Source organism: Peromyscus leucopus, chromosome 7, assembly GCF_004664715.2.
Source record: "Peromyscus leucopus breed LL Stock chromosome 7, UCI_PerLeu_2.1, whole genome shotgun sequence".
In the NCBI taxonomy this organism is placed as follows: domain Eukaryota; kingdom Metazoa; phylum Chordata; class Mammalia; order Rodentia; family Cricetidae; genus Peromyscus; species Peromyscus leucopus.
The window spans coordinates 103745046-103759774 of NC_051069.1; positions in this window are offsets into that span (position 1 = coordinate 103745046).

Sequence of the window (14729 nt, forward strand, 5' to 3'; positions counted from 1 at the left end):
AGTGCTCCACCAGGGGCCCAGCCGTGGATGTCTGCATCCAGACCAGTGTGGCTTTAAACTCACAGAGATTCAGATGGATCTCTGCCTCCCAAGTGATAGGATTAAAGGCATGTGTGCCACCATTTTCTGGCCTCTGTATCTAGTGGCTGTTCTGTTCTCTGATAAGTTTATTAGGGTGCACAATATTTTGGGGAACACAATACCACAACAGTCAATAGCCTTGTGCTAAACAGAATCCCACAGAGCTAAAGCTGAAGGAAAGAAACCAACCAGAGCCCTCAGCATTTTATGCATTGGCCATTTTCGACCCTTGAGGGCTCTTTCTCAGGGCTCTGAGCCTAGAAAAAGGACCTAGAACAAATGAAGTTCCTGTGGGCATTGGAGGATGCCCACAGCCATTTATGGTCTCTGAAGGCTTTCTTAAAAAACCCAAACTAGCATCATTTTTCTAACTAGCATTATTTTTCTACTTAGAGGTTGGACTATTGGGGTCCATCTCCTAAGTAGCATTTTCCCAAAGTTTCAGAAGAGATGCCACCAGCAGCTAGAATTAATATGACGGATACTCGAATGAATCTAAGTACACCGAGCTCTTTGGTTCCTTCACTTTATTCTTCTAACTCAAAATCTCTCTACACAGCTTCATTTCTGTTCTCATACTTAGCTCCTCTCTGTCCCTTCCTCTCCTGTCCTCTCATTGTTCTAAGTTCCTTCCATCTTCATCCTCCTCCTCTCTCCCCAGTCCAGTTTAAATACACATACAATCCGCAATTCTCTGGCTCCACTGCTTTCTGCTTGGGCAGGGCAAGTCTGCACAGTAGCCAGGAAGCCTGTGTCATAGCTTGATGCACCTGGTATGTGAAAGCCCCTTTGTTCTGAGTTAATTGTTGAAGGGAAAGTCTAGAGATACTACTTGGGCTATGGAAGAAAGGGTTAAGCTTAATTTGCACAAGAAACAAAGCTATGTACCTAATATCCATCTGGCCTTGTCAGTTGTCTCCATATGGATATTTACCTTAATTCAGGAGACTAGCAGGTGGTGTGGAATGCTTATCTATCTGCCATCTGTCCTTGAATGTTTGAGAAGTATCTCAGATAAAATACTTATGTCCAGAGATGGCCCTAGCTAGATACTTGTTAATGATGGTAATTACAAAATTAATTAGGAAAGCTACCACAGCACACAAGAAAATCATTGCAAGAACCAGCTAATATATATTCAAAAGCTAGTATCACCAAGACTCCTTAGGTCTTGGCTTTATCCTCTGGAAAGGCCCTTGGCTTCTTCTAGGTATTAGCTTTTGCTATAGTCAGCTGGATTTCTACTTCATATTTCTGTGGCCCACAGCAATTTTTCATTTCTGGTGTTTTTGAGTGGCTCCTGGTTAAGTGTTTGGGAGAGATGTTATTGATGTTTGGAAACTGGACATAGTGGTACATGCTTGTCACCCCAACATTTGGGAGGTGGAAGGGGAACTCTCAGCTACACAGTGAGTTTGAGGCCAGCATGAGCTACACGAGACCTTGTTCTTCTCAAAAAAGAGGAGGAAGAGGAGGAAGAAAGAGGAAAAGGAAATGACTTTCCTGGAGACAGGAGAAGGCAGGACTTGGTTATACAACTGAGAGGGGGAGGTGACATTTCCGTGACATCTCTCAGTGGCCACAGGACTCAGTTGTTCCCAGGATTATCCAGGATGGAGTCAGACACTGTTGAGAGCCTTAGGCAGCTGAGCTGCCATAGTGTAGAACAGCTGGTGGCTTAGGGCAACTGTACAGAGTCACTGGTCATCCATTTACAACCAGTGACTCTGTCCCCGTGAGTCCTGCTGCTCCTGAGTCATCAGGAGGACTTACAAAGGCAGGCTGCCATCTCATTGTGTTCTCATGTGCAGACAGAAGCAGGGAGAAGCCATGAAGAAGCACATGCTTTCTTGGGAAACGCCGGATGAGAGATCAGAGCAGGCCAGCATTGCATAATCATGGTCCCCAAAGAAGACAACCCAGTGTGGAGCTAGGAGAAAAGATGAGAACATCTTCTAGGAATTAAAACTTTGGGAAACTGTGTATTTCTCAAATACGTTTCTTAGGAGGGAACCAATCTCCTTGTGAATGGCTCCATTATCAAACTTTTATCTAAACCCTCCACACTCCTCCTCTCCAATACCATTACAATGACCATTTGATTGATTGATTGATTGATTGATTGATTGATTGTGTGTGTGTGTGTGTGTGTGTGTGTGTGTGTGTGTGTGATATGAACTTGGGGCTTTAACATATGATTGATTCTTGGGCAGACACAGTTCAGACAATAGTCATGAACTTGAGGGAAGTGTTGAGCCGTGTGGTGATTCTTTTGTCTTGCCCACCCACAGCCATTGTTCTTCTGTGTAGAGTGTCAGAGCCAGACAGAGTGAGCACAGGTCCTCCAGTCCACCCTGGAACAAGTGGCACTGGAGTGGGCAGAGTCCATCTCTAAATGACCAACCTGTAAATCGAATGTTTTCAGAGATACTAGGTCAACATCATAAGCACCCAGCTTTGCCACTGTGCCTTGAATGCAGCCATAAATGATTACTTTCCAATAAAGAAATATGTTTGCAAATAACAGGCAAGGGTGCATGTGGCCTGTGGACTGCAGTTGCTGACCCTGAATCACCCTTTTGTGGTTTCTTGTACACTCCTTGTTCCCTCATGACCTGCCTTTTTCATTTCCTTTGTCTATATTACTAGTTTCTGACTCTGCTTTCTCTGTCACCCACTCTCTGAAATTTTCTGCAGCCATTAGTCTGAGAAGTCCCCTCTGGGAGCTGTGACCCTGAAGGTACAGTGCTGGGCCTGGGAGCTTTAGGAGTAAAAGCCCATCAGATAGAGTAAGACGTGGCTGGATAGCTTCCCTTCCACTTGGAACTGTACCAGGGATTTGGAGGCCTGTCTCAGGGTGCTACTTTCGTGGGGTTTGGGAATCCGTAGATCAATGGCCATCAGTCCTGGTTGCCAGGCAGCTGTAGCTACAGTGATCCACTAGACGTCTTGATTTGGATCTTGAAGGTGTTCAATGCTTGAGTGGGAAGAAGGCGGTAGGAGCTAGCCAGCTCAAGTCTGAAGGACCCAGTGAGCCATGGCCAGTTGTGATACCTGACTATGTGCCTCCTATAAAGGCAAGACAGCCCTCCTCCCCAGCGATTCGCAGCTGTACTCCTTGAAGGGGCTCAGGATGAGGAGTAGCCTGCCAGGTGTTATTTCCCTGCAATGAATCATATTCCAGGGCCTCGCTGCTCATTGCTGCTTCTAGCATCTAGGCCGCCATGGTTCTTGGTGCATGAATGATGTTCTGGCTCTCCATGGCCAACGTGTTTAATTTCAACCCAACAAATAGCATCATCATTCAAGGCATCATATAGCATGTCTCTTCTGTTCAGAATTCCCCAATACTTAAAATATCCGAGGTCCCCAACAAGTGAATCCCCTCCCTTCCTCATTACGGTTCTGATTGCATCTTCTACCATTTTTCATGCGGCTGGCTCCCCTCCAGCCATGTCTCCCCTGCCTTCATGCATCTGCTGCAGCCCAGGTCCACTCTTCACTGTTGAGTGGATGCCCCTCCCTGCCTGCAGCTGTCTGTTTGGATAGGGGCTCCCCGCTGAAGCCTCTGCTTCTTTGCTGAAAGCAGAACCCCTCCCCCAACCTGATCCACATGCATTTTTCTCTGGAGTATTTAAATTGGCACACAATGACATCACTTATTCATCTGCATACTCCACCAAATTCAGGGTTTGTATTTCTCCCAATCCAAGTACTAACCAGGCCCGACCCTGCTTAGCTTCCAAGATCAGACGAGATCGGGCACGTTCAGGGTGGTATGGCCATAGACTCAGGGTTTGTATTTTCTAACCTTTCGGGGTTTTGAGAGTTTTGCTGTGTAGCCCAGACTGATCTCAAGCCATTTATGCATGTCTCTGTGTGTTGTTGATGAATGACTGAATGAAAGCCCGCTTCTCTGACTTTTTCCCTACACCATGGCCCAGACTGGCCTGGTCTCTCAATGGAGCCCACACTGGCCTCCAACTCACAGCCATCCCCTGGTTTCAACCTTCTCTGGAGTGCTAGGATTCGGATGTGAGCCACCACTTCTGTACTAAAGGAAAGTAGTTGAATTTTCTCTATGTCCTCAAACGCCTCCATTTGCTAAGCGATGGCTTGTTAAAACTGACCATCCACAGGGCTGTGTCTGTTTGGGGATAAATAAGGAACGTATACAGATATTAGGTTCATTAGCTCCAGATCTCTTGTTAAAACTGACCATCCACAGGACTGTGTCTGTTTGGGGATAAATAAAGAACGTATACAGATATTAGGATCATTAGCTCCAGATCTCTTGTTAAAACTGACCATCCACAGGGCTGTGTCTATTTGAGGATAAATAAGGAACGTATACAGATATTAGGATCATTAGCTCCAGATCTCTTGTTAAAACTGACCATCCACAGGGCTGTGTCTATTTGAGGATAAATAAGGAACGTATACAGATATTAGGATCATTAACTCCAGTGAGGAGGTAGAATAAATGTAGCTCCCTGTGAATAGAAACTAGCCCTGTTCTGGGTTATAAATGCTTCCAAAATCAGGTATATGGTCTCATTATATTTTATGTGCTTGTGTATGGCATCATATTTCACCTTGTTTCTTTGTTCATAAACACAAAAAATGTTTATAAAATTTTAATAGGGAATGTCAAGTAATGCCTTTCCTAAAGTGAATTTCATGGGACATTAAATCTGGAAAGTTGTCCTGTGGATAAAAGGGACCCTTCGCATGTCAGTTTGGGAAGGATCAGATCAATGTAGCTGATACTAATAAGTATGAGATATTAATAATTAATTAATTATAATTAATATTGATTGGTGGGTGCTGAGTATGAGCCACCACACTGTATATTTTATAAACACCCCTGTAATTGGGCTTGTCCCTCTGACTCATAAGGCACAATAGCATGTTAAAGGCTCTGAGAAGTCCTGTAATGAAGAAACATTTAACTTTCCTTCAGCTCCACATTTCCCTGTTGACTTAGCAGCCACATCTGTCACCCTAGAACACATCTCAACAGCTCTGGGTCTGTTGTCCTTCAAGCACAAACGGGAAAACTGTTGTTGGGTGGATGAAAGGATTAAATGGAAGAGCAGAATTATGGCCAAACAGGAAATTGCAATGAGCCAAGTAAGCATTAGCCTTTAGGGTCTTTAAAATTAAGGCCACTCTCTGCTGGCTCCACGGGATAAGGAGAGATTCCGTCTTAAACCTATTGGCAAATTTCCTTTTAATTGTCCGCCAAAATAAAATTGTGCTCCTAAGGATCAATACATTCCTACAAAAAGCATTTTCAAGCTGCTGGGGTAGAACCTGTTGTTTTACGAATCTAAATTCTTTCTATTTAAAACTATTGGCATAGGCAGTCAGGGCTGAGTTCTTCACAGTTTCGGGTTGTTTAAAAAGTTTGCTCTGTGAGAATGCAGACTGCATCATTTAAAGGTAATGAGGTTGTATCAGCTCCTTCTCTGTCACTGATAAAATGTCTGACGGAGGCAACTTAAGGAAGAGAAGGTTCATTTGGGCTTACGTTCTGAGGGCTCGGGCCGTCATGGTGTGAAGGGTGTGGAGGTGGGAGCAGCTTTGCCGTGGTGACAGGATTGTGTGGCAGTTGGCCACACTGTGTGTGTGGTCAGGAAGTAGAGAGGGGGATGTGGGTGCTCAGCTCACTTTTTCCTTCCTCTTAGTCCGGGACTCCAGGCCATGGAATGGTGCTGCCCACTTCAGGGTGGGTCTTTTCTCTGCAGTGGCACCTCTTTAGAAACACCTTCACAGACACATCCAAAAATGTGTTCCCTACATGATTCCAGTTCAGTTGACAATGAAGATTGATATCACAGAGGGTGAATGTACACTTCTGTGAGTGTGTGTACACAGGCATGCACATACACTTGTACAAACATGTTCATGTGTTGTTAGAGCGGTGGTCCTCAACCTGTGGGTTGTGACTCCTTTGGGGGTTGAACAACCTTTTCACAGGGGCTGCCTAAGACCATTGGAAAACACAGACATTTAATTTACAATTCATGACAGTAGCAAAATTACAGTTCTGAAATAGCAACAAAAATAATTTTATGGTTGGGGGGTCAGCACGACTTGAGGAACTGTGTTAAAGGTCACAGCCTCAGGAAGGATGAGAACAACAGTGTTAGAGTGTTCTTGGCTGTGGAATGTGATCTTATACTTTGAGTTATATGATGGGACCCCAAAAAGTCTCCTGATCCAGGACAACCGCCAGTGGACATTTATGCTGGGGACTGGGTGTCCATGCAGAGTGACCTGAGAACTCTCCTCTGTCATCCTTCTCAATGAAAGAAATGTCTCTTTTTCTGACTTAACTGTTGAAGGCAGGTGGGTAAGTAGGAGTGGGACTTAAAGTGAAAAGAAACTGTGGGTGCCCCAAGAGAACACTGGGGACATTACTGTTCAGTCTACTGGAAAACATGGTCTTCCTTCTGAAGGTGTCCATCTCTCCATGTAAATTTGTTCTTCTTCAGTGGTCTTTTACACCAGGACTTCCTCGTTCTTGCAAGGATGATCGATCCCCATGATCCTCAGAGTGGTCATTTGTTCCTAGAATTTCCTTGAGAAAGTACCTGCTGCCTTGCTCTGATGGGGACTTGGTACCTTATAAGGCAGCAAAGCAAGGAACATGAGGGATAGGGACGAATTATAACTCTTAATGTCACTTACCTCCTCTGAAATGCAGTGTAGAGGAAAATGATTCTGGGTTTCTGTTGCCTCAAATGATCTGGTCCTTGCTTCAGAAGGGAAAGAAGTGAGTTACAGGTCACCAGGGAGAAACCTGCAACCATAAGCTCTCATTCATCACTGTAGGTAACACAGCACAAGGTATGGGAGTTTGGCGTCTCCTGGGAACACAGGCAGAAGTGAGGGTGAAGAGGGTGGTGAATAAACACGTATTGTTCAGGACATGTGATTCTGTCTCTAGACGCTGATGTGTTGCAGGAAGGAGTGTAGATGTAACAGTCTTATTAAATAAGAAACACAGAGCCAATGCAGGGATGAAAGCCCAAGAGGTCAGAGCGAGAGCTAAGAGCTGAAAACCTTACCCTTTGCTGCCGCTGCTGTCCTCCTCAGCAAGAGACCTCCTTCCTGTCTGTCCTTTTTATTGACTTTCTGTTCTGCCTTCTCATTGGTTGTAAACCCAACCACATGACCTCCTCGTCACTGCCTGTCTGTACAGCCCTCCAGGTCTTCTATGGTTGGTATTGAGATTAAAGGCATGTGTCTCCATGCTGGCTGTATCCTTGAACACACAGAGATCTGCCTAGCTCTGCCTCCCAAGTGCTGGGATTAAAGGCCTGCACCACCACTGCCCAGCTTCTGCTATGGCTTGCTATTAGCTCTGACCCCCAGGCAATTTTATTTATTAACATACAAATAAAATCACATTTCAGTACAAATAAAATATCACTATAAAGGAGTCCAGGTTGGAAGTGAGAGCTGGGCATGGCCTCAAAAACAAACACTCATTTAGAAAGTGCCCATCTGCCAGTGCCAGGCTGTGTGCTCAGTGTACATTAACTATGTAGTCCTCATAATGACCGTGGGGGGCATTTACCAGCGGCATCTCCCAATGGAACCCCTTATACCTATAGACACTGGTGAAGCCATCAGGAGCCGCTGGATAAAGGGGCTTCAGAGATGAGGCCAGATGTGGATGGCTTCCAGAAAGGAGTCAAGGCACTACGGGGTAGGATGCAGGGATTGCCCTGTAGCCTGCCCAGGAGTCATAGATTAGTATCATATCCTCCTGAAGACTCGGTCCTTTGGGGAAATCTATCACTGGGGCTGGAGACTATTTATAGGGCTCCCACATCCTCTGAAAACAGGTGTTAAAGGCCCAGAATGTGATTTGAAATGGGAGTGTCAGTACAGTCTGTAAGCTGTAGCAATGAGGTCATTACATGGAGTATCCCAAAAGGCAGAATCCTGTGTCCTGCTCTGGGGTGGATTCAGATGGTCTGGGGAAGAAGCTGGCAATGCTTCTCTCACTAGACTTGTTTGGTGACCGTGCACAGAGAAAGCCAGTGAGCTGGGCAGAGCTGGGGGCTCAAAGTGCCCTGGCTGATAACTCAGTTCCCTGGGCAGTGTGGGCTAAGGCCTGGGTTGTAAGGTAGTTTCCTTCAAATTCAAACATCCCTCCAGAAGGTAGGGGGAGCCTCCTGAGACTCAAGAGAGAGAGAGATAAAAGGTCACAAGTCTGGGAAAGCAGAAACTTGGGAGGTTCTGACTGCCCCTCTCAGCTTTATAAAAGAAGTACACAGCCAGGGTGAGAGGGGACCCTGGCCGTCTGAGCCGCGGAGAAGTGATGCTCTCCTGTGAACTGCCTGCAAGCTGTACAGAGTACTCCAGGATGGCAACTTTGGTGAGTCCTTGCCCATGCTGGGCTTGGCTTTTTCCATGACCCAGCTGCTTTTGAGTCACCCTTGCTCCTAGTAAGTAACCCCTCACACACACTGACCTTACTGATCCCAAGAAAAACTCATTGGTTTGCCAGGTCGAACTCTGGTGCAATCAGTACTTTAGAATGTTGTGGGTTCCCTTTCTAGGATGGGTAGACATGCATGTTGCATTTCCCCAAGAAAAGACTGTCACAGGACAGTATCATGTCATTTTTCAGAGTCATGGGTCCTCATTTGCAGAGTCTCCCTTTGGCTCAGATGCTGTTGCCCTGAGATTTATGTCAACTTGTCACATACTAGAGTCATCTGAGAGGAGGGAGCCTCAGTTGAGAAAATGCCTCCATAAGATAGGGCTGCAGGAAAGTCCATAGGGCATTTTCTTAATTACTGGTTGATGGGTAAGGGCTCAGTCCATTGTGGGTGGTGCCATCCCTGGGCTTGTGTTCATGGGTTCTACAGGAAAGCAGGCTGAGCAATCCAGCAAACCGTACCCCACTGTGGCCTCTGCATCAGCCCATTTCCAGGTCCCTGTCCTGCTTGAGCGCCTGTCCTGACTTTTCTTCGATGATGAACTATATGGAAGGCAAGCGGAATAAATTCTTTCCTCCCCAACTTGTTTTTTGGTCATAGTGTTTCAGCAATAGAAATCCTAATTAGGACACTGTTTGGGGCTGACTCATTTCCCTTGCCAAAGTTGTGCATTCATACAAAGCTCTTTAGACCCAGTGTTGGGGAGTAAGAGCCCTAAGTAGGCAATTCAGGTAAAATGAGGTACCTGGAGGTAGGTCCTACCTAATATTCCTTGGAGAAAGGACCATGGCACAAGTGTACACAGACTGAAGATTGAGTGATGAAGAGAGACAGTAACCCAAAAGCTAGGAGACTTGGAAGAGATAAAACCTCCCCCATGCCTCCTTGATCTAGGACTTGGAGCTTCCAGAACCTTGAGAAAGTAAGTTAATGCCGAGTGACTCAGTTTGTGGTTGGCATAGCAACCCTAGCTGACTGATGTCAAGGGGGAGCACAAAGCACACTGGGTAGTACCCAGCACATAACAGAGCCTAATGACTGAGGGGTATAGTTGCCCATAGTCCAAATTGCCTAGTGAGAGCATTCAGGAAGGGCTTGGGAGGTGCCTCTCTTAGTAAGGTGGGACCTGAGTTTGATTCCCCAGAACTAACTTGAAAACAACAACAACCACAACAAACTGGGGGTGGTGATGTATGAGTGTAATCCCAGTGCTGAGGAGGCCGAGACAGGCGGATCCCCAGTCCATTGGCCAGACTTACTTGGCAAGTTCCAGGCCAGTGAGAGAGCCTGCCTCACAAGAAAACCCTGAAGTGGATGGTGCCCGAGAAATGACACTCAAGGTTGTCCTCTGGTCTCTGCATAGATGTCTACACATCTGTAGACACACATGCACACAATTCAGGAATCCCCAAATTGCTGTTACTGGGCACTGAAGCCCAGAGGACGCAGTGGCCTTGTGTCTGGCTGCTCGGTCCACTGCATGCCCTGGCATCTGCAAGTCTCCCTGCCCAGGAAGACCTGACTGCACCCTCCTGCTAAAAACTCTTCCCTCCAGTGTAGAATTGCTTTCTTCCAGCAAGGCATTGGCATCCGGCATAAACCTGAAGACCGTTGTGTGGAATGCTAGCATCCGGGGATGTGAAGACTCCTTCCGGGTGACTCTCAACAAAACAGAAAAATGCTAACAAGGAGCCTGGGCTTTGAGCTTTTAAAGGCAGGAGCTTTCCAGGTGAACAGAATTGAGAAGCAGCAGAAACCACAGCCAGGCGGAGGTGGGATGCAGTTGCCTGTCAACAGGGAGGTGTCTGGTGAACCTTTTGAAGCTTTACTTCCTCCCCATAACCCAGGCCTGTGGTTCCTTGCACCAGGTTCCCACAGAGCCTTCCTGTGTTCTCAACTCTAGCTTCTTGTTTCTGAGCTTGCCCTCTCTCCCCAGGAAGCTGTGGCTTCCCTGAGAACAGGGTTTCTGCAGCATGTCTGTCTCCCAGGTGGGGGAGGGGGCTGAGCAGTTCAGACAGTCGAGTTCTTGAATCTAGTTCTTCATATGCATAAGGAACTATATATTATTTATTAATATATTAATATACATTATAATATTTTTATTTATTCATATAGGTATGCTAATCTATATTATATACAGCCATTAAAATTTTTTTGTGTACATGTGCCTGTGCAAGTATATACCACATGTGTGTGGGTTCCCTCAGAGGCCAAAAGAGGGCATCGGATCCTTGGAGCTGAAGTTACATGTGGTGGTGAGCACCCTGGTGTGGGTGCAGGGAACTGAACTTGGGTCCTCGAGAAGAGCAGCAAGTACTCTTAACCCTGAGCCCCTTGAATTTTTCTATTCTCTGTGTAAAGTATTGTCTTTGAGCCAAGCATTGTGGTATGCACCCAAGAGTATTAACTTCTTAAGCCCTTTAATCATCCTCTAAACACATGGTCTTGAGGGATGGGGAGAGAAAACACAGGCCCTGGGTTTCAGGCCCTTAGGCTGGCTGAAGAATGTAGACACAGAACATCCTGTCACCATAACGGGTAGCAGCCCTTTGGGGGGGGGTTTACGTCTCTTGCCTATCAGGGGGTTTTAATTCAATTTTAAACTTTGTGATATGTATATGTTTATGTGTGTGAGCATATGCATGTGTATATGGAGCCTGGAGTTGACATAATGTGTCTTCCTCTGGAACTCTCCACTTTACTTGTTGAGACACTCTCACTAAACCTGGAGCACACTGACTTAGCTAGACTGGCTAGCCAACAAGCCCCAGGGACACCCCCCCCCCCATTCTGCCTCCTCCTGCACTGGGATTACAGGTGTTCACGGCCACATCTGTTTTTTTGTTTTTTGTTCGTTTTTTAACATGGGTGCTGTGGGTCTGAACTCAGTTTCTCCACCTTCAGTGGCAAGCCCTTTACTGAACCATCTCCCCATCTTCTCATAGGGCCCTGAACCTTCCCCACGGCATTCATTCTTTCTTGGAATCCTGGGGCTGCCTAGGACCTCTTTCTCAGAATAAAACTTTTAAATGCATCAAAAGTAAAATACACAAGATTAGTCAATCCTAATAAGATACAACCCTCAAACCAATTATAACGAGACACACTGATAATGAAAAACAGCTATATAAATATTCAGACTATTCTAAGTTGCTCATTTGTGAGATCGTAATGTACTTATTTCTTTATTAATTCATTAAGTATGAAGAGTAGCGGGACCAACACTTCTGTCATTTCCAGTCTTGAGTGGTAAATGGAGATATCAAAAGTCATCTGGAGATGTTTGCTGACACGAAGCAATGGTAACTAACTAAAGTTGTTCACAGAGCTTTTAGGGTGAGAGCCTGGGCCCTGGCACCCTAACAAGCCAGGCTCAGCCACCCAACCTCAGAGGTCCAATTAAACAGGGAGCTGGTAGTGAAAAGTGACAAAGGAGATTTGCTCTGTGGCCACATTAGGAAGAGGAAGAGGCACAGTGGCCCCTCCAAGTCCATCCCCAGGGTCCTGGCATGAGGTTCAGGTTTAAATAGAAGGTTCGAGGTCTGTATAAGTATGCAGTCATGGTCAAGGTGTGGTGTTGCCCATCATTGCTTGGGGTCCGGTGTGTCCTGCAAGGTGGTCTGACAAGTTGTTAGGACTGTGAGGAATCTCTTCCTGAGAGACAAGCTCCCAGTCTGGCTGACTCTAGGACCTCAGACTTTTCTTACGTCCGTAACAGCTGGACGTTTGCTGAGGTCCAGAATCTCACCTCCCACCCCAGGCCAGAGAGTTGGAATCTGCTTTATAGCAATGCCCATGGGTGATGTGGGTGCCTGCAAGTATTTGACAAGGTCATGCAAGCAGATGCTTGCTTGAACTACTCCAGCAAGGAGCTGTGCATTTGAGCCATTCAGAAAGGAAGGCATGGTGACAGAAGGACTATCCGGGTGTCACCTCTCTCCTTTTCTTTTGACAGCACCTCTCACTGGGCTGGAGCTCCCTTAAGTAGGCTAGGCTAATTGGTCCAGGAGTTCCAGGGGATTGCTATTATACGCCATCATGCCTGACAATTTTTACTTGGGTTCTGGGAATCAAACTCAGATCCTCCTGTTTGGTAGCAGTTTGCCAACTGAGCTCTCTCTGAAGGCCCCATTACCTTTCATAAGCAAGTTCCAGGGCAGGGTATGTCTTAGCTGATTGGTGACCTTACACAGTGGTCATGGGGGATGCTGCAGCTTCTGGAGCTTCCTGGCTTGGGCAAAGACACTCTTACCCTCTCTCTGTCTTCTTCAGGCGCTGACTGACTGACAGGCAGGCCTGCTCTGTGGAGAGACCCACCAACAGTTGTCTACTCTCTTCTCAGAGATAAATCTGAACACTTTCTGTAGAAGATTATTTTGGTCTCAGATCCAAGACCAGTTTTCCAATCCAGCTTTTCCAGAATCCAAAGAGGACCAGCATTTGAACGATCTTTTTGCTGTCTCTTAATTGGTTCTGAACTTCCCGAGGAAGCGTTTGATTCATTAGCCTCCTCTAATGCCCACAATGCTGGCACCCAGGAAGCTGAAAGCCCAGTGTAGAGAATCCCGAGAATGCATCTTGTCAGCACCCATCCCCAATCAGCTCTATCACTGCCTGTCGCTTCCCTTTTCTTCTCCTCCTCCGTTGAGCCTGTGCTCTCTTTGTTATGTTATCTCGTCTCATTCTCTCTATTCTTATAAGTCTCCTGAAAACATTTTTGAATGAATTAAGGACACACATTCATACAAACAAAGATACACATATAAAGACAAACATATGTATCTCAGTAGCAGAGGCTGAGGGTAAGCCATTACTTATGTACCTGCAGGGGGCGCTGTTTTTGTTTTTTGTATTTCTTCTAACTATAGGAGACTACAAGATAATTAGGCTACCTGTGGCTGTGATCGAAGACGAATTTGGTCTCTATATACTTGTTGATGATGCATTATTGAAAAAGATAAGAAGGTTCTGGTAACCAAGGCATCTGGGGGAGGCATTTCATTTATAAAATGTTCTTAAAGCATTTGGAAAGTGTTCTGTACTCCTGGGATAGATGGGTGAGTGGAGCTGGCATCTCTCTTCACTTAGTGTAGAGTACTCAATGACTTGAAAGCCAGGAATCGAGGCGTTGCGGAGAGATAGGATTATGCCATTTTCCTGCTAAATGAGTGCAAACGCTTCTTGTTGCACTTAGAATAGTAACTCTGCTCTTCACATGGGCGGCGCACACCGCAGCATCCGGCCCCCTGCCTCTTCCATGAGCCCTGGATCACTCACTGTCTCAAGCTCTCTCCATCTTCAGAGTCTCCGCATGTATTAACTGTTTCTTCTACCCAAAATGCCTGCTTCCTTCCCTGTATCAGCCCAAAGCTTTGCTGTCATACTTTAAGACTTAATGGTGACAGGATGCAACTTAAGGAAGGAAAAACCTATTTGGAACTGTGATGATTGGCATTAAAATTGTCAACTCAACCCCGGGGAGACAAGCCTCTGGGCACACCTATGAGACTGTCTACAATACGGTTGGCCTCAGAACCGTGGATCAGGGATTGTCTGAAGTGTGTTAATTGGTATAGGAAGACTCATTTTAGCTGTGGGTGGGATCCTTCTCTGGTGGGGGGACCTGAGCTGTGTAGGCAGATAAAGAGCTGAGCATTGTTATGTTTCGGCATTGTTCTTTTCTTCTGAACCCAGAAACAACCTAATAGATGGCTGCAGCTCCTGCCTCTGAGGCTTCCTTACTGACAGGCTACCGTGAGGAACTGTGTACAAACTGGTCAGTCCTTTCCCCTTAAGTTGCTTCTGTTAGTGCATTTTCTCACTGCAACCGGAAAGGACTCCAAGACACAGACCAATCGAGAGTTTTCATTGAACTGTGTTTTCAGTATTTTTTTTTTTCTTTCTGCCAGACTTGGAAGGTGGGTACACCCATCGGTGACCCTTGTCTGAAGTGTGTGTTTTGGGGTCAGCTCTGGTGCTCACTGGACTTTGGTGTCCTCTCCCTGGCTTCTTTTCCATAAAGGAGCAACGTGTGACGTGTGATATGTGGGTGGCAATGATTGTCACTTCCTCTTGGTAGTGTCTTGGAGTCAGACAGGCAGTGGTGACCTGGGACATGCATCACTTTTTTCATTGCTGTGGCAAAATACTTGGCAGAAGCAATGTAAGGAAAGAAGTGTTTGCTTT